The sequence below is a fragment of the Pristiophorus japonicus genome, chromosome 2 (genome assembly GCF_044704955.1).
Source record: "Pristiophorus japonicus isolate sPriJap1 chromosome 2, sPriJap1.hap1, whole genome shotgun sequence".
Classification (NCBI taxonomy): Eukaryota; Metazoa; Chordata; class Chondrichthyes; family Pristiophoridae; genus Pristiophorus; species Pristiophorus japonicus.
Genome location: NC_091978.1, coordinates 33,061,702 through 33,081,150, shown reverse-complemented (window position 1 = coordinate 33,081,150; position 19,449 = coordinate 33,061,702). Strand labels below are relative to the sequence as shown.

The 19,449-nt window shown below is 46.7% G+C and overlaps 1 long non-coding RNA gene across 1 annotated transcript in view; it reads left to right on the top strand.

Annotated features, from left to right (window-relative positions):
* LOC139229835 (uncharacterized) overlaps positions 1-12,590 on the top strand; it is a 61,821-nt gene extending 49,231 nt beyond the window's left edge. Inside the window, exons 2-3 of the long non-coding RNA XR_011587825.1 lie at positions 1,423-1,839; positions 12,193-12,590. This is a non-coding gene — a long non-coding RNA (uncharacterized lncRNA). The remainder of the gene's footprint in view (positions 1-1,422; positions 1,840-12,192) is intronic.
* Positions 12,591-19,449: the final 6,859 nt, after the last annotated feature.

The following is a 19,449-nucleotide window of genomic DNA, read 5'->3' as shown; positions in this document are numbered from 1 at the left end:
AGGTACCGCCTGACTGGGTTAACGCCGCAACTGAGGCATGACAGAATTTCTCCCCCTAAGTCTTTCTTTTCTTAAATAAATGCAAGTCTTTCTTTGCAGTGCGTGCGGAGGTTGGTAGATGAATTAACAAATAGCGTGAGCACTGGCCGATCTGATAGCTTTTTCTTACCTTTCTTTTCATATCCATGTACCTGCTATGCCATCGGGGAGCCATCGACTTATTTTTTAACATCATTAGTGTCAATGCAAACACACAACCCAGAACACTGAAAGAGAGACTTGGATTTATATAATGCCTTTCACGACCACTGGACGTCTCAAAATGCTCTACAGCTAAAGAAGTACTATTTTGTTTGGTGTGTAGTCACTGTTGTAATGTCGCAAACCCGTGTGTCAAGCCCGTGTAGTGGTTGATGTGCAACGGTCACCACACAGTAAAAAAAATCCACGCACAGACATCTTCCACCCCCTCAATTGGAGTTCAGAACCTGGAACATCGGGTCCTTCATTGAAACATCTGTGAACTCTTGTGGAAGCAAGTCATCCTCGTTCGAGGGACCGCCTATGATGATGAATGCAGGAAACACGGCAGCCAATTTGCGCACAGTATATTCCCACAAACAGCAATGTGATAATGACCAGATAATCTGTTTTTTGTTATGTCGATTGATGGATCAACACCGGGCACCAGGGATAACTTCCCTGCTCTTCTTCAAAATAGTGCCATAAGATCTTTTACGTCCACTTGAGAGAGCAGAAGAGGCCTTGGTTTAACGTCTCATCCGAAAGACGGCACCTCCGACAGTGCAGCTCTCCCTCAGCACTGCACCGGAGTGCCAGCCTAGATTTTTTTGTACTGCGCAATCACCTGCAGGAGCACAACCAGGATTCTGAGATCTGAAGCAGTGGGCAGCGAATCTCAGTGACATCCTCGAGCATCAAAAGACAGTTCAAAAACTTGGTCTCTAGCCGATTGTCAGCTGGGGCTGCTTTCAGCTAAAGTAGAAGGTCGATCCAACCATGTTTAATTTATTGAGCTCTGGAGATTCCTTCCCTGATAAAAGATAGACTTCAAAGGTCGTATTCCCTCAATTATTCAGCAGCTAGTTTTCAATTCGCACAGATTGAGAATCAGTCGTCTTGTAGTTTTATATTAAAAAGATCAGCCCAGTAACATGACTGTTTATACTGCTGAAGATTTAAAGTTGTTCCTGGAATGCACACAGTCCCGGGAGCTCAGAGGACAAGGCTTCCCCATTCACTGCTTGTTGTGAAATCATAAATGTGTGCATGAAGAATTCACTTATAATTTTGTTTTACAGAATTGGGAGGAGGAAAGACATCGTAAGCGCGGCGGGGAGATTTCCCCTGATCCTCGTGTGTTAATGACATCGTAAACATTTTTATTTTATTCGTTCGCAGGATGTGGACATTAATGGCAAACCCAGCATTTATTGCCTGTCCCTAATCGCCCTCGAGAAGCTGCCTTCCATAACTGCTGCCATCCATATGGTGAAGGTGCAGGAGTTCGGGCAGTCGAGCGGCCTATAAAGGCCCAAGAGTTGGAGGAGGTGGCCACAGGAGCAGGAATTTGGGCAGTCGAGCGGCCTATAAGGGCCTGAGAGTCGGAGGAGGTGGCTACAGCAGCGGGTGTTCAGGCAGTCAAGCGGCCTATAAAGGCCCAAGAGTCGGAGGAGGCGGCTACAGGAGCGGGAATTTGGGCACTCGAGCGGCCTATAAAGGCCCGAGAGTCAGAGGAGGCTAGCTGGTGCAGGGGCAGGGGCAGAAGGTAAACAAAGATGTAAGAAGAAATCGAAGTGGGATGTCACATCCAAGCGGGTAAGTTATTGGCTGGTTGGTGAGTATTTTATTTTTTATTTTTTTTGGCAGTAAGAAATCTTTGGCATTGTTACAAATTAAATTAATCTAAGGGTTAAGTCATGGCAGGAGAGCCCAGACCCGTGTCATGCTCCTCCTGTGCTATGTGGGAAATTAGGGACACTGCCAGTGTCCCTGACCACTACGTGTGCAGGAAGTGTATCCAGCTGCAGCTCCTGACAGACAGCATTGCAGCACTGGAGCTCTGGATGGATTCACTCTGGAGCATCCGCGATGCTGAGGATGTCGTGATTAGCACGTTTAGTGAGTTGGTCACACCGCAGGTAAAGGTTGCACAACCAGATAGGGAATGGGTGACCATCGGGAAGAGCGAGGGAAGGCAGGTAGTGCAGGGGTTCCATGCGGTCATCTCCCTCCAAAACAGATACACCATTTTGGGTATTGTTGAGGGAAGTAGCTCATCAGGGGAAGGCAGCAACAGCCAAGTCCATGGCACCAGGGGTGGCTCTGCTGCACAGGAGGGCAGGAAAAAGAGTGGGAGAGCAATAGTGATAGGGGATTCTATTGAAGGGGAATAGATAGGCGTTTCTGCGGCCGCAAATGAGACTCCAGGATGGTATTTTGCCTCCCTGGTGCAAGGGTCAAGGATGTCTCGGAGCGGCTGCAGCGCATTCTGGAGGGGAAGGGTGAACAGCCAGTTGTCATGGTGCATACAGGTACCAACGCTATAGGTAAAAAACGGGATGAGGTCCTACAAGCTTAATTTAGGGAGTTAGGAGTTAAATTAAAAAGTAGGACCTCAAAGGTAGTAATCTCAGGATTGCTACTAGTTCCATGTGCTAGTCAGAGCAGGAATCACAGGATAGCTCAGATGAATACATGGCTTGAAGAATGGTGCAAGGGGGAGGAATTCAAATTCTTGGGACATTGGAACCAGTTCTGGGGGAGGTGGGACCAGTACAAACTGGATGGTCTGCCCCTGGGCAGGACCGGAACCGACGTCCGAGGTGGAGTGTTTGCTAGTGCTGTTGGGGATGGGAATCAATGCAGGGAGGCAGAGGGAATTAAAAAGGAGGCAGAAGCAAAAGGAGAAAGGAGAAAAACAAAAGTGGAAAGAAGAGCAGTCAAGGGCAAAAATCAAAAAGGGCCACATTACAACATAATTCTAAAAGGACAAAGAGTGTTAAAATAACAAGCCTGAGGCCTCTGAGTCTCAATGCGAGGAGCATTCGTAATAAGGTGAACAAATTAACTGCGCAGATCGCTGTTAACGGATATGATGTAATTGGGATTACGGAGACATGGCCCCAGGGTAACCAAGGCTGGGAACTCAACATCCAGCGGTATTCAATATTCAGGAAGAATAGACAGGAAGGAAAAGGAGGTGGGGTAGCGTTACAGGTTAAAGAGGAGATTAATGCAGTAGTAAGGAAGGACATTAGCGTGGATGATGTGGAATCTATATGGGTGGAGCTGCGAAACACCAAAGTGCAGAAAACGTTAGTGGGAGTTGTGTACAGACCACCAAACAGTAGTAGGGAGGTTGGGGACGGCATCAAACAGGAAAGTAGGGAAGCATGCAATAAGGGTACAGCAGTTATCATGGGCTACTTTAATCTACATGTTGTTTGGGCTAACCAAACTGGTAGCAATACTGTGGAGGAAGAGTTCCTGAAGTGTGTAAGGTATGGTTTTCCAGACCAATATGTCGAGGAACCAACTAGAGAACAGGCCATCCTAGACTGGGTCTTGTGTAATGAGAGAGGATTAATTAGTAATCTGGTCATGCGAGGCCCCTTGGGGAAGAGTGACCATAATATGGTAGAATTCTTCATTAAGATGCAGAGTGACACAGAGACTAGAGTCATGAACTTAAAGAAAGGCAACTTTGATGGTATGAGACGTGAATTGGCTAGGATAGACTGGCGACTGATACTTAAAGGGTTGATGGTGGATAGGCAATGGCAGACATTTAAAGATCACATGGATGAACGACAACAATTGTACATCCCTATGTGGCGTAAGAATAAAAAAGGGAAGGTGGCTCAACCGTGGCTAACAGGGGAAATTAGGGAAAGTGTTAAATCCAAGGAAGAGGCATCTAAATTGCCTAGAAAAAGCAGCAAACCTGAGGACTGGGAGAAATTTAGAATTCAGCAGAAGAGGACTAAGGGTTTAATTAGAATGGGGAAAATAGAGTATGAGAGTAAGCTTGCAGGGAACATAAAAACTGACTGCAAAAGCTTCTATAGATATGTGAAGAGAAAAAGATTAGTGAAGACTAATGTAGGTCCCTTGCAGTCAGAATCAGGTGAATTCATAATGGAGAACAAGGAAATGGCAGACTAACTGAACAAACACTTTGGTTTTGTCTTCATTTAGGAAGACACGAATAACCTCCCGAAAATACTAGAGAACCGAGGGTCTAACGAGAAGGGGGAATTAAGGGAAATCCTTATTAGTCAGGAAATTGTGTTAGAGAAATTGAAGGGACTGAAGGCCGATAAATCCTCCGGGCCTGATAGTCTGCATCCCAGAGTACTTAAGGAAGTCGCCCGAGAAATAGTAGATGCATTGATGTTCATTTTCCATGGACTCTGGATCAGTTCCTATGGATTGGAGGGTAGCCAATGTAACCTCATTTTTAAAAAAAGGAGGGAGAGAGAAAACAGGGAATTATAGACTGGTTAGCCTGACATCGGTGGTGGGGAAAATGCTGGTGTCAATTATTAAAGATGTAATAGCAGCGCATTTGGAAAGCAGTGACAGGATCGATCCAATTCAGCATGGATTTATGAAAGGGAAATCATGCTTGACAAATCCTCTAGAGTTTTTTGAGGATGTAACTAGTAGAGTGAATAAGGGAGAACCAATAGGTGTGGTGTATTTTGACTTACAAAAGGCTTTTGACAAGATCCCACACAAGAGATTAGTGTGCAAAATTGAGGCACATGGTATTGGGGACAATGTATTGACGTGGATAGAGAACTGGTTGGCAGACAGGAAGCAAAGAGTGGGCATAAATGGGTCCTTTTCAGAAAGGCAGGCAGCGAATAGTGGGGTGATGCAGGGTTCAGTGCTGGGACCCCAGCTATTTACAATATACTTTAATGATTTAGACGAAGGAATTGAATGTAATAGCTACAAGTTTGCAGATGACACTAAGCTGGATGGCAGTGTGAGCTGTGAGGAGGATGCTAAGAGGTTGCAGAGTGATTGGACAGGTTAGGTAATGGGCAAATGCATAGCAGATGCAGTATAATGCGGATAAATGTGAGGTTATTCACTTTGGTGGCAAAAACAGGAAGGCAGATTATTATCTGAATGGTGACAGATTAGTAAACGGGGAGGTGCAACGAGACCTGGGTGTCATGGTACATCATTCATTGAAGGTAGGCATGCAGGTACAGCAGGCAGTTAAGAAAGCAAATGGCATGCTGGCCTTCATAGCGAGGGGATTTGAGTATAGGAGCAAGGAGGTCTTGCTGCAGTTATACAGGGCCTTGGTGAGACCACACCTTGAGTATTGTGTGCAGTTTTGGTCTAATCTGAGGAACGATGTGCTTGCTATTGAGGGTGTGCAGCGAAGGTTTAACAGACTGATCCCCGGGATGGCAGGACTGACTGGATCGGCTAGGCTTATACTCACTAGAATTTAGATGAATGAGAGGGGATCTCATAGAAATGTATAAAATTCTGATGGGACTGGACAGGTTAGATGCAGGAAGAATGTTCCCGATGTTAGGGAAGTCCAGAACCAGGGGACACAGTCTAAGGATTGTAAGGGGTTCTCGGGGAGTGTTGTGCCTTGGGTGTCTCTCTCTGGGCTTCTGCCCTCACAGCTTATGCCTGGCCTGTGAGGTACCCTGAGTGCTGCAAGAGCACCCCTGGAGAGACTGTGTCCACAGCTTATGAAGGGGGTTTTGAGACTCGTGCGTCCCCACAGCTTATGCCTACCCTGTGAGGCACGTGTGAGTGTCAAACACTCCTAACCCCTTCTTCCCTAGCCTGTGACACACAGTTGAGCGTTTTCGAGGAGCTCCTAGCTTCCCTTACACTGTTCTGACATAAGACTCACGATCAGGAGATGTAATACATTGGAACTGAGACAAGGTGATTCCAAGAGGAACTTAGGCTTCCAATTTATTTGACAAGGTGTATCTCAACAACAGCAATACACCAACAAAACAATCCCCCTAAATCCCACTAAACGGACACAACGAAAATTTTTACACAAGTTTAGCAGTACAATGCCCAACCTCCCACCTTTCCTGGCCTAACTGAGTTGGGAGTTCTGGGGATCAGAGGTTATACTCACTACTGTGCCTTTTGCAGTCTGGTGGTTTGTTTCTTCTATCTTCGGTGTCTTCGGACACTGGTTTTCTTTCAGTGTCGAGAGGCTTGCTGGTTGTTGGATCACGAGAGCAGAACACACACACACTGGGTCAGAAACCCCTTTTTATAGCCAGATAGCCAGTCTGCCTCTCATGCTGAAATCGATCCTTCCCATTGGTGGGCTTTGTGATTTTGAAAAATGCAACAGTTTTGGATTATTGCGGGTTTTTTCCACTGATGTTAACCTACTCAAGGTTTGAATGGGTGTTGATTGCATTGGCCTCCTGTAGCCATTGTGTAGGCCCTTGGTTTGTTTTGGGTTCCCTAGTTTTCTGAAGGTCTGCATAATTTCCCCCCATAGTGTAAACATGGAGAAGACAATAGCCCGATAATGGCGATGAATCAGTCCCACAGTTTTCAAGCAAGTGCTCTCCCATTGGCTTGAAATCCCCATGCTTCGGGCTGACTCTGTCCCACCATTGGCCCTCCGGTGTCCTCCCCCGTCCAATCACTGCTCTGCCAAGCTCAAACCGTCTCGGTTTCAATTCACATCGCAGCACAGACAGATCCCACAGCCCTTTTCCTTCGGGGTAAAATGAGGGGGTTTTCGTCCTCCCCTACAAGGATAAGGGGTAACCCATATAGGACAGAGATGAGGAGAAACTTTTTCACCCAGAGAGTTGTGAACCTGTGGAATTCTCTGCCACAGAAAATTGTTGAGTCCAGTTCATTGGACATATTCAGAAGGTAGTTAGATTTGGCCCTTACAGCTAAAGGGATCGGGGGTATGGTTAGAAGGCTGGGGTGGAGTACTGAGGTTGAATGATCTGCCATGATCATATTGAATGGTGGTGCAGGCTCGAAGGGCCGAATGGCCTGTTCCTCCACCTATTTTCTATGTTTCTATTTATAGTCATCACATCGACACCACAGTTTGCAGCAGAGCCTGGTCTCCAGTCACCTTCGATCCATTTGCCATTGGACCAAGACCTCACTCTGTCAAGCCCATGTGGTGGCTGGTGTGCAACGGCCACCCCACATTACATAGAAACATAGAAAATAGGTGGAGGAGTAGCCATTTGGCCCTTCGAGCCTGCACCACCCTTCAATAAGATCATGGCTGATCATTCACCTCAGTACCCCTTTCCTGCTTTCTCTCCATACCCCTTGATCCCTTTAGCAATAAGGGCCATATCCAACTCCCTCTTGAATATATCTAATGAACTGGCATCAACAACTTTCTGCGGTAGAGAATTCTCTGAGTGAAGAAGTTTCTCCTCATCTCGGTCCTAAATGGCTTACTCCTTATCCTTAGACTGTGACACCTGGGTCTGGACTTTCCCAACATTGGGAACATTCTTCCTGCATCTAACCTGTCCAGTCCCGTCAGAATTTTATATGTTCGATGAGATCCCCTCTCATTCTCCTAAACTCCAGTGAACACAGGCCCAGTCGATCCAGTCTCTCCTCATATGTCAGTCCTGCCATTCCCGGAATCAGTCTGGTGAACCTTCGCTGCACTCCCTCAATAGCAAGAACATCCTTCCTCAGATTAGGAGACCAAAACTGAACACAATATTCCAGGTGAGGCCTCACCAAGGCCCTGTACAACTGCAGCAAGACCTCCCTGCTCCTATACTCAAGTCCCCTAGCTATTAAGATCAACATGCTATTTGCCTTCTTCACTGCTGCTGTACCTGCATGCCAACCTTCAATGACTGATGTATCATGACACCCAGGTCTCGTTGCACCTCCCCTTTTCCTAATCTGCCGCCATTCAGATAATATTCTGCCTTCATGTTTTTGCCACCAAAGTGGATAATCTCACATTTATCCACATTATACTGCATTAAAGGAACTCACACCCAGGCATCTTCCACCCTTTAAAATAAGCCATCCTCGACCCCGCCTTCGAAGAGAAGAAGGTCCAGTGACTTTGCTGTAGCAGTTTGGTACAACTGAATGGCTTGCTCAGCCTTTTCAGAGGGCAGTTAAGCAGTGGGTCTGGAATCACATACAGGCCAGACCAGGTAAGGACGGCAGATTTCCTTCCCTAAAGGACATTAGTGAACCAGATGGGTTTTTACAGCAATCCGATAGTTTCATGGTCACTACTGGCAAAGCTTTTGAGATTCCAGATATATTTAGTTAACTGAATTTAAGTTCCCCAGCTGCCATGGTGGGATTTGAACTCAAAACTGCTGGATCATTAGTACAAGCCGTTGCATTGCTAGTAACATAATCACCATGCTACCACAGTTTTAGTTCCCATATTTACGAAAGGATATACTTGCTTTGGAGGCAGTTCAGAGAAAGTTCACAAGGTTGATTCCGGAGATGAGGGGGTTGACTTATAAGGAAAGGTTGAGTAGGTTGAGCCTCTACTCATTGGAATTCAGAAGAATGAGAGGTGATCTTATCAAAATGTATAAGATTATGAGGGCGCTTGACAAGATGGGTGCAGAGAGGATGTTTCCACTGATGGGGGAGACTAGAACTAGAGGGCATGATCTTAGAATAAGGGGCCGTCCATTTAAAACAGAGATGAGGAGAAATTTCTTCTCTCAAAAGGTTGTGGATCTGTGGAATTCGCTGCCTCAGAGAACTGTGGAAGCTGGGACATTGAATAAATTTAAGAAAGAAATAGACAGTTTCTTGAACGATAAGGGAATAAGGGGTTATGGAGAGCAGGCAGGGAACTGGACCTGAGTCCATGATCAGATCAGCCAAGATCGTATTAAATGGTGGAGCAGGCTCGAGGGGCCGCATGACCTACTCCTATTCCTATTTCTTATGTTCTTATGTTCTTATGTACCCTCATGGTGGGGAGATTTCCCCTGATCACTGTGTGTTAGTGATCTTGTAACCAATGCCGGAACTATACTTTGACAAGAATCAGCCTTTTCAGGAGGGTAAGAGAGGAGAAAGTGAGTGGGAAAAAACTGATATGAACAAAGCAAAGGGAAAGGAGAGAGAACTGTTATTGATGCTACCATCATTCAGTGTCTGCGGCAATACATCTCGGAATGGGGCCACATTAATACAGTGACTGATCATATTCTTTGTTAACGGGAGTGCTTTAATCTTGTGCTAATTTGATGCTGGCTGTGGGGTGAATATGCAATGCTGATCACACACCTGCCAGCTTTAGTGGCTGAGAGCTCTTTCATTGTAAATGCAAATCAGGTGCTGGAACCTCCATCAGCTGTGTCATGGCAGACGGCAGACCTGCTACCTTGGAGTCTTATAAACCTGCTCCTGATCAATAAACTACTTATAATTAAGAGGGAGAGTACACACTACTTGCTAGAATCAACTACTACTATGCAGCTTTGATCATTAGCATGTAAAGAATAAAATAGATTAAGCTATGTTGGAAGCAATTTGCTTAACGTTTATTTACAAATGTCATTATGCAGATCTTGTTGACTACAAAGAGATTATTTTTGCTTTTTCTGTAACAATAAACTGTCCTTGCATTAATTAACAAATATTTCATAATAGACATTATGGGACTCAACAGTATAGAGAGGATTACTTCAAAAAAAACACTGAATCTCATTGAAGATCAGTCAGGGTGCTGTAATGGGGCTCAGTGCCCCGGGTTAGTGAAGGGGCATTCAGCTCGGATTCCTGCTTCTGATCGCTACCCAGTGACCTCTGTGTCTGGATGTCAATTGAGAACAGGAGTCTGCTCAGCTCTGAGCCCCTGCCCCTTCCCCCACAGTTAATCACCCCTCCAGTACTGGCCATCAAAAGTCAGACAAAAAGAACGGGAGCTCATCCCAGGCACCAGATGGTGACTGATGTCCATAGAAGTGCAGGACAATCAGGAAAAGCGGAGAGGAGAGGAAAAGGAGAGGGGAGAGGAGATTGGAGAGCATAGAAGAGGAGAGGCGAGATGGGGAAAGCAGGGGAGCAGAGAGGAGAGGGGCGAGGATTGGAGAAAATAGAAGAGAGGAAACGAGGGGAAGGGAGAGTGAGAGAGGAGGAGAGGAGGGGAGAGGACAGGAGAAGGGAGAGGGGAAGTGAGAGGGGAGAGAAGAAGAGAGTATGGGAGAGGATAACAGAGGACAGGAGGGGAGAGGAGAGCAGAGAGGAGAGGGGTGAGTAGAGGATAATAGACGAGAGGAGAGGAGAAAACAGGAGAGAGGCGAGGAGTGGAGGGGCGAGAAGGGGAGATGAGAGGAGAAAGATATCGACCATTTACTATATCCACAAGTACAAAAGAGTTTGAATTTACCACGTTGAATGCAGTAAATGAAATTCTTGCTGTTGTATAAAGCAGAAATGCAATCCATGGGCCTTGCTGAATTTAGTCCTATCTTCTATCATCATCATAGGTGGTCCCTCGAATGAGGATGACTTGCTTCCACAAGAGTTCACAGATGTTTCAATGAAGGACCTGATGTTCCAGTCCTGAACTCCAATTGAGTGGGTGGAAGATGCCTGTGCGTGGATTTTTTTAACGTGTGGTGACCGTTGCACATCAGCCATCACACGGGCTTGCCTTTATCCAGTGGCAAAGGTTGAACCAGGAAGACTGGAGACCTGCTTTGCTGCACGGACCTAGTGCGCACACATATCACAGTGTGGGCTGGTCCGTGCTGCCCCTGGGCCCTCGGCTCTTCTGGGCCCCGTACCCTCATTCGCAGCACCTTCGCCACAATGTTCCAGGGCCCGGCACTCCAGCTTTATTTATAGCCCTGACCTGCGCTGGTGTTCTCACACAGGTCGGGGTGGTGTTTAGGAGCTATATAACGTTTTCTTTACACAGAGAATGGGGAGAATGTGGAACTCACTACCACAGGGAGTGGTTGAGGCGAGTATTAGAATGGTAATGATCACATGATCTTATTACAACACCTTTTCCTGCAGCCTTTCATTCTCGTATTGAACTGGCTCATGTCTCATCACGCACTTTGTCCTCATACTATGACTCTGTCCTGTATCATGTTGTGTTGTACTTGCTGACAGCTCCTTCTCATAACCTGACTGAAATGCTCTTACCTGAAATTGGAGGTTGATGGTACATGTTGACTGAATGATGTTTTTTAAGGACAGATATAAGGAAGGATATACTTGCCATTGAGGGAGTGAAATGAAGGTTCACCAGATTGATTCCTGGAATGGGGGGATTGTCCTATGAGGACAGATTGAGTAGACTCGGCCTATATTCTCTAGAGTTTAGAAGAATAAGAGGTGATCTCATTGAAACGTACAAAATTCTTACAGGGCTTGACAGGGTAGATGCAGGGTGTATGTTTCCTCTGGCTGGGGAGTCTAGAACCAGGGGTCACAGTCCCAGAATAAGGGATCGGTCATTTTGGACTGAGATAAGGGGAAATTTCTTCATTCAGAGGGTGGTGAATCTTTGAAATTCTCTACCCCACAGAGCTGTGGAGGCTTAGTCGTTGAGTATATTCAAGATGGAGGTCGATAGATTTTTGGATATTAAGGGAATCAAGGGATATGGGGATAGTGCAGGCAAGTGGAGTTGAGGTAGATCAGCCATGATTTCATTGAATGCTGGAGCAGGCTCGAGAGGCCAAATGGCCTACTCCTGCTCCTATTTCTAAGTTCTTATGACCCTTTCCATTCTTTGCAAATCTTCCCCATTGCTTCCTCAATTCAGTGACCTAATTTGTGAAGAGCACGACCTGCTCCCTTGATCCCTCCCATCCCATCTGACAACCACCCAATCTCATCCCCGAGATCCTTTCTTGCCGTAAGCGTCATCCAGTCTCTCTTGTCCGTCACCAACCACACCTCTTTCAAAACCACCGCTGTCACCTTAAGCAACCGATCCTAAACCCCTCAGTTCCCGTCAAGTATTGCTCTATCCCAAACCTTCCCTTCTTCTGCAAAGTCCTGGAATATATTGTTGCCATTAAATTGTCTTCTGATTTTTCTAACCAGTCCTTATTCGAATCCTTCCAATCCTCCTTCTCCTCCTCCCACCCTGTATTGTATAGGGTTAATTACATAGGGTTAATTATGATATTTCTACATTTACAGTGTGTTTCTGCTTCATGCCTCATGGAATGTTGTTGATGCAGAGAGAGAGAGAGAGAGAGAGAGAGAGAGACCTTGAGGCTCACACCAGCTTGTTTATGGGACGGTCGGCGCCTCGAGATCTCATGCTTTGTGGAAGAACAGCTGGGACCTTACAGATTAAGAGTTGGCCATAAACCACATGCACCCATGTTTGTTCAATCGTATAAAGGAACGGAACTGTCCAGTAGCTCTTTGAACTTCACCTTGGACCGTTGATTAGCGAGCGGTGCCGGAACCCCCAAGGCTCCTGACCAGCCGTCGTTGCGGAGTTCCCGACGGGCCGAAGGCTGTGAGCGTTGTTGCATCTTATCATACTTCTCTTTTCTTCGTAAACTGTATTATGTTTCTTTTCTCTCAGTAAATGGTGTTTTATCTTTACTTCATTTGTCTTGTCTCTTATATAACATTCATCCAGATCCCGAACCTGGGTCTATTATTATCGATCAAAAATACACCCCCGTCCACATTAGGAAGACCTCAGTGGGTGAGATCACGTGTGACTGTGACTTTTGCTTCCTGTTCTTCCTCAATCATTCTGCTACTTTCAACCACTCTATTCTCTTCCAGCAAGAAATAAAGGATGGCATCCAATTAAAAACAAGGGCATACAAAGTGACCAAAACTAGTGGAGGACAGAAGACTGGGAGCGTTTAAAAGCCAGCAAAAAATGACTAAAAAAATGATTAAGAAAGGGAAGATAGACTATGAAAGTAAACTAGCGCAAAATATAAAAACAGATAGCAAAAGATTCTATAGGTATATGAAAAGGAAAAGGTGGGCTAAAGTAAATGTTAGTCCCTTAGAGGACGAGACCGAGGAATTAGTAATGGGAAACATGGAGATGGCAGAAACTCTGAACAAATATTTTGTATCAGTCTTTACGGCAGAGGACACTAACAATATTCCCACAGTGGATAGTCAAGGGGCTATAGCGGGGGAGGAACTTAACACAATCACAATCACTAAGGAGGCGGTGCTCAGTAAGATAACGGGACTAAAGGCAGATAAATCCCCTGGACCTGATGGCATGCATCCTAGGGTCTTAAGATAAGTAACGGCAGGGATTGTGGATGCATTGGTTGTAATTTACAAAAATTCCCTGGATTCTGTGGAGATCCCAGCAGATTGGAAAACTGCAAACGTAACGCCCCTATTTAAAAAAGGAGGCAGACAAAAAGCAGGACACTATAGACCAGTTAGCCTAACATCTGTAGTTAGGAAAATATTGGAGTCCATTATTAAAGAAGCAGTAGCAGGACATTTGAAAAAGCAAAATTCGGTCAGGCAGAGTCAGCATGGATTTATGAAGGGGAAGTCATGTTTGGCAAATTTGCTGGAATTCTTTGAGGATGTAACGGACAGGGTGGATAAAGGGGAACCAGTGGATGTGGTGTATTTGGACTTCCAGAAGGCATTTGACAAGGTGCCACATGAAAGGTTACTGCACAAGATAATAGTTCACGGGGTTGGGGGTAATATATTAGCATGGATAGAGGATTGGCTAACTAACAGAGAACAGAGAGTCGGGATAAATGGTTCATTCTCTGGTTGGCAACCAGTAACTAGTGGGATGCTGCAGGGATCGGTGTTGGGACCCCAACTATTTACAATCTATATTAACGACTTAGAAGAAGGGACTGAGCATAACATAGCCAAGTTTGCTGACGATACAAAGATGGGCGGAAAAGCAATGAGTGAGGAGGACACCAAAAATCTGCAAAAGGACATAGACAGGCTAAGTGAGTGGGGAAAAATTTGGCAGATGGAGTATAATGTTGGAAAGTGTGAGGTCATGTACTTTGGCAGAAAAAAATCAAAGAGCAAGTTATTATTTAAATGGAGATTGCAAAGTACCGCAGTACAGCGGGACCTGGGGGTACTTATGCATGAAAAACAAAAGGATAGTATGCAGGTACAGCAAGTGATCAGGAAGGCCAATGGTATCTTGGCCTTTATTGCAAAGGGGATGGAGTATAAAAGCAGGGAAGTCTTGCTACAGCTATATAAGGTATTGGTGAGGCCACACCTGGAATACTGCGCGCAGTTTTGGTTTCCTTATTTACGAACGGATATAGTTGATTTGGAGGCAGTTCAGAGAAGGTTCACTAGGTTGATTCAGGAGATGAGGGGGTTGACTTATGAGGAAAGGTTGAGTAGGTTGGGCCTCTACTCATTGGAATTCAGAAGAATGAGAGGTGATCTTATCGAAACATATAAGATTATGAGGGGGCTTGACATGGTGGATGCAGAGAGGATGTTTCCACTGATGGGGGAGACTAGAACTAGAGACGATCTTAGAATAAGGGGCCGCCCATTTAAAACAGAGATGGGAGAAATTTCTTCTCTCAGAGGGTTGTGAATCTGTGGAATTTGCTGCCTCAGAGAGCTGTGGAAGCTGGGACATTGAATAAATTTAAGACAGAAATAGACAGTTTCTTAAAAGATAAAGGGATAAGGGGTTATGGGGAGCGGACAGGGAAGTGGAGCTGAGTCCATGATCAGATCAGCCATGATCTTATTAAATGGTGGAGAAGGCTCGAGGGGCCGTATTCCTGCTCCTATTTCTTATGTTCTTATGTCTCCCTCCGCAGCCCACCTGGGGCACTGCTATCTCCTGGTTGGGCATTTACTGCACGCAATGCTTTTTCACTTCTGCTCATATGATCACCTTTGGTGCATCCCAGGGTTTCAACCTTGTTCTCCCCTCATCACTATCTGCATTCTACCCCTTGGCGACATATTTCAAAAGTACAGGATGAGATGCCATATGTATGATCTACCTCACTGCCTTCTCTACTGACTCAAAGCCACACTCCCAAGTTTTTTGTCTGATAGCAAGACCGAGATCAGCGAAAACTAGAATGTTGGCAAAACTGAGGCAATCCTCTCTAGCCCCTGTCAGCACCTTGGAGCCTTGGAATACAGGTCATCATCCGACTGACATAGATCTCGTGTGGAGTCCAGGGATGCAGAACTGGCATTCTGATTGGCCTTCATCCTTGCATCCTGAGGCTGGGTTTGGGTCTTGGGTCTGGGGGAGTGGGGGGCTGCGTCTGGGTCTGGAGATAGGGGGTCTGGGTCTGGGGGGTCTGGGGCTGGGGAGTCTGTGGCTGGGGGGCTGGGCTGGGGCTGGAGGGCTGGGACTGGGGGGTCTGGGTCTGGGTCTGGGGGTCTGGGTCTGGGGGAGTCTGGGGCTGGGGCTGTGGGGGGGGGGCTGGATCTGAAGCTGGGAGGGGCTGGATCTGGTGGGTCTGGGGCTAGGGAGTCTGGATCTGAGGCTGGGGAGGGCTGGGTCTGGTGGGTCTGGGGCTGGTGGGCTGGGGCTGGGGGGCTGGATCTGAGGCTGGGGCGGGGGGGGGGGTGGCTGGGTCTGGGGGGTCTGGAGATGGGGTCTGGGTCTGGGGGACTGAGTCTGGTGGGGCTGGGGGTCTGGGTCGGGGGGTCTGGGGGCTAGATCTGGGGGTTCTGGGGTTGGTGGGGCTGGGTCTATGTTTGTGTCTGGGTCTGGGGGGGCTGGGTCTGAGGGGGGGGCGATGTGTAGGGTTGGGTGTTGAGTTCGGTTTGGGGCTGGTGGTGCGGCTGGAGCTGGATTGGGATCAATGCATTTCACACGTCTTCACCGGTGAGGTAACATCTGAGAGCAGCGCTTCTAATATTTACATATCAGTAGCAGACAGGCGGTGAGTCGGCTCTCAGTCTCTCATTGAAGTCTCGCAATGGCACAGGAGAACCGAGGGGCATTTTCTGCTGAACTGCTATCGGGTAAGAGTTTTCCTTGCTTGTTCTGGGACCTCGGCACAGGGCAGGTCTCGGGGCTGGGACCGCGGCACAGGGCAGGTCCCAGGGCTGGGACTTGCTGTTGATCGCAGTATTGGAGTGGGGCAGTGCCCTCAGAGCGGAGAACGCAGAGCGGTCACATCACATCCCAGCTCCCAGCCACCGACACACGGAACGGCTTCTCATAGGCTTCAGCATCAAACTAATCGGTGTGTGAGGGAGAATGTGTCTTTGTGTGGAAGAGTTTTGTACAGTGAGAGAGAGAGAAATAGGGAAGGGCTGGCTGTGTGTGGGGAGGGGATGTTTTATATTCGTGTCAGTGTGTGGAAGGGTTCATGTATATGTGTGTGTGTAGTGATGGGTTTGTGTAGGTATATATATAATTGTATGTGTCTGTGTGTATATGGGTTTGTGTGGGTATATATTTGCATGTGTCTGTGTGTATATGGATTTATATGGGTATTATATATATATTTGTATGTGTCTGAGTGTACATGGGTTCGTGTGGGTATATATTTGTATGCGTCTGCCTGTATATGGGGTTGTGTGGGTATATATTTGTATGCATCTGTGTGTTTATGGGTTTGTGTGGGCATATATTTGTATGTGTCTGTGTGTATATGGGTTTGTGTGGGTATATATTTGTATGCATCTGTGTGTATATGGGTTTGTGTGGGTATATATTTGTATGCGTCTGTGTGTATATGGGTTTGTGTGGGTATATATTTGTATGTGGCTGTGGGTGTATATGGGTTTGTGTGGGTATATATTTGTATGTGGCTGTGGGTGGAGATGGGTTTGTGTGTAGTTATATATACGAACAATGACGGCCAGGTAAAGATCCTTTGGTCCGTCGAGCCTGTCCCACACAATCGTGATACCTTGTATCACAACATAAACGCTCCACCCCAGCCCAAACCATGTGATCTCATGGGAGAGGCGAGAAACCAGATTTAAAAACCTAGGCCAATTTGGGTGTGGTGGGACTGGGAAATTCCTCTCCGACCCATCGAGGTGCAATCAAAACTATTCCAGGAGACCACACTGGCACTAAATTCCATGCAGTACCTACCTTCTGTATATTGCATAGAGTGTTTGTGTATGGGTGTGTGTATGGAGATGGGGGTGTGTGTGGCGATAGGTTAGTGTGTGGAGATGAGTCTGTGTATGTGTGCATGTATGAGAACATAAGAACTAGGAGCAGGAGTAGACCTTTTGGCCCCTCACGCCTGCTCCACCATTGAATATGACCATGGCTGATCTTCGAACTCAATTCTACTTTCCCGCCCTATCCCCTTATATGTTATATATGGTTATATATGTATGTGGCTCAGAGACATGGACCATGTGCAGTAGACACCTCAAGTTGCTGGAGAAATACCACCAATGATGTCTCTGCAAGATCCTACAAATCCCCAGGGAGAACAGACGCAGCGACATTAGTGTCCTCGACCAGGCCAACATCCCCAGCATTGAAGCACTGACTACACTGTTCGCATGCCAGACACAAGACTCCCAAAGCAAGCGCTCTACTCGGAACTCCTTCATGGCAAACGAGTCAAAGGTGGGCAGAGGAAACGTTACAAGGACACCCTCAAAGCCTCCCTGATAAAATGCAACATCCCCACTAACACCTGGGAGTCCCTGGCCAAAGACCACCCTAAGTGAAGGAAGTGCATCCGGGAGGGCGCTGAGCACCTCGAGTCTCATCGCCGAGAGCATGCAGAATCCAAGCGCAGGGAGCGGAAAGAGCGTGCGGCAAACCAGTTCCACCCACCTTTTCCCTCAACGACTGTGAGACAGGGACTGTGGTTCTTGTATTGGACTGTTCAGCCACCTAAGGACTCATGTTAAGAGTGGAAGCAAGTCTTTCTCAATTCCGAGGGACGTCTATGATGATGATGTGTAGGGTGTTTGTGTGTGTGCCAGAGATGTTTGTAGATATGGGTGGATGTGGGTGAGAGGTGTTTAGTTATGTGTGGAAGAAACTGCTCTCCTCAGGGTTTCTGCCATGGAATGTGAGCTAGCAACAAAAAGTAAGTTATTTTTGTATACTTTCATGTGGAGCCAGGAAGACCAGAAGTGCACCCAGGACTGGAACTCACTAAAGCTAACGTAAGCAAGAAATCAGTATTAGAAAAAATAATGGCACTAAAGGCTGACAAATCCCCAGGACCTGATGGTTTCCACCCCAGGGTATTAAAGGAAGTAAGTGAGGAAATTGCAGATGCTTTAGCCATAATCTTCCAAAACTTTCTCGATTCGAGAATTGTTCCTTTAGATTGGAAAATTGCAAATGTAATTCCATTATATAAGAACAGTGACTGAGAGAAACCAGGAAATTATAGGCCTGTTAGTCTAACATCTGTTGTGGGGAGGACAGATGGACCAACATCAGTATTACCGATCAGGCCAACATCCCCAGCATCGAAGCACTGACCACACTCGACCAGCTTCATTGGGCGGGCCACATTGTCCACATGTCCGACCTAAGACTCCCAAAGCAAGCACTCTACTCGGAACTCCTATACAGCAAGTGAGCCCCAGGTGGGCAGAGGAAACATTTCAAGGACATGCTCAAAGCCTCCTTGATAAAATGCAACATCCCCACCGATACCTGGGAGTCCCTGGCAAAGACCGCCCTAAGTGGAGGAAGAGCATCCGAGAGGGTGCTGAGCACCTCTAGTCTCGTCACCGAGAGCATGCAGAAAACAAACGCAGGCAGCGGAAGGAGCATGCGGCAAACCAGACTCCCCACCCACCCACCCCTTCCTCCAACAACTGTCTGTCCCACCTTCGACAGACACTGTAATTCCTGTATTGGACTATTCAGTCACCTGAGAACTCACTTTTGGAGTGGAAGCAAATCTTCCTCGACTTCGAGGGACTATATGATGATGATGATGATGTTGTGAGGAAGTTATTGGAATGACTGAGCACTTAGAGAAATGTGAGCTGATTAGAGAGAGCCAACATGGATTTGTAAGGGGTCGGTCATGTTTAATGAACCAAACGGAAATTTCTGAGGAAGTAACTAAAGTAGTTACATAGAAACATAGAAACATAGAAAATAGGTGCAGGAGTAGGCCATTCGGCCCTTCTAGCCTGCACCGCCATTCAATGAGTTCATGGCTGAACATGCAACTTCAGTACCCCCTCTATGAGATCCCCTCTCATTCTTCTAAATTCCAATGAGTATAAGCCTAGCCGCTCCAGTCTTTCCTCATATGTCAGTCCTGCCATCCCGGGAATCAGTCTGGTGAACCTTCACTGTACTCCCTCAACAGCACGTCCTTCCTCAGATTAGGAGACCAAAACTGCACACAATACTCAAGGTGTGGTCTCACCAAGGCCCTGTACAACTGCAGTAAGACCTTCCTGCTCCTATATTCAAATCCCCTTGCTATGAAGGCCAGCATGCCATTTGATTTCTTTATAGCC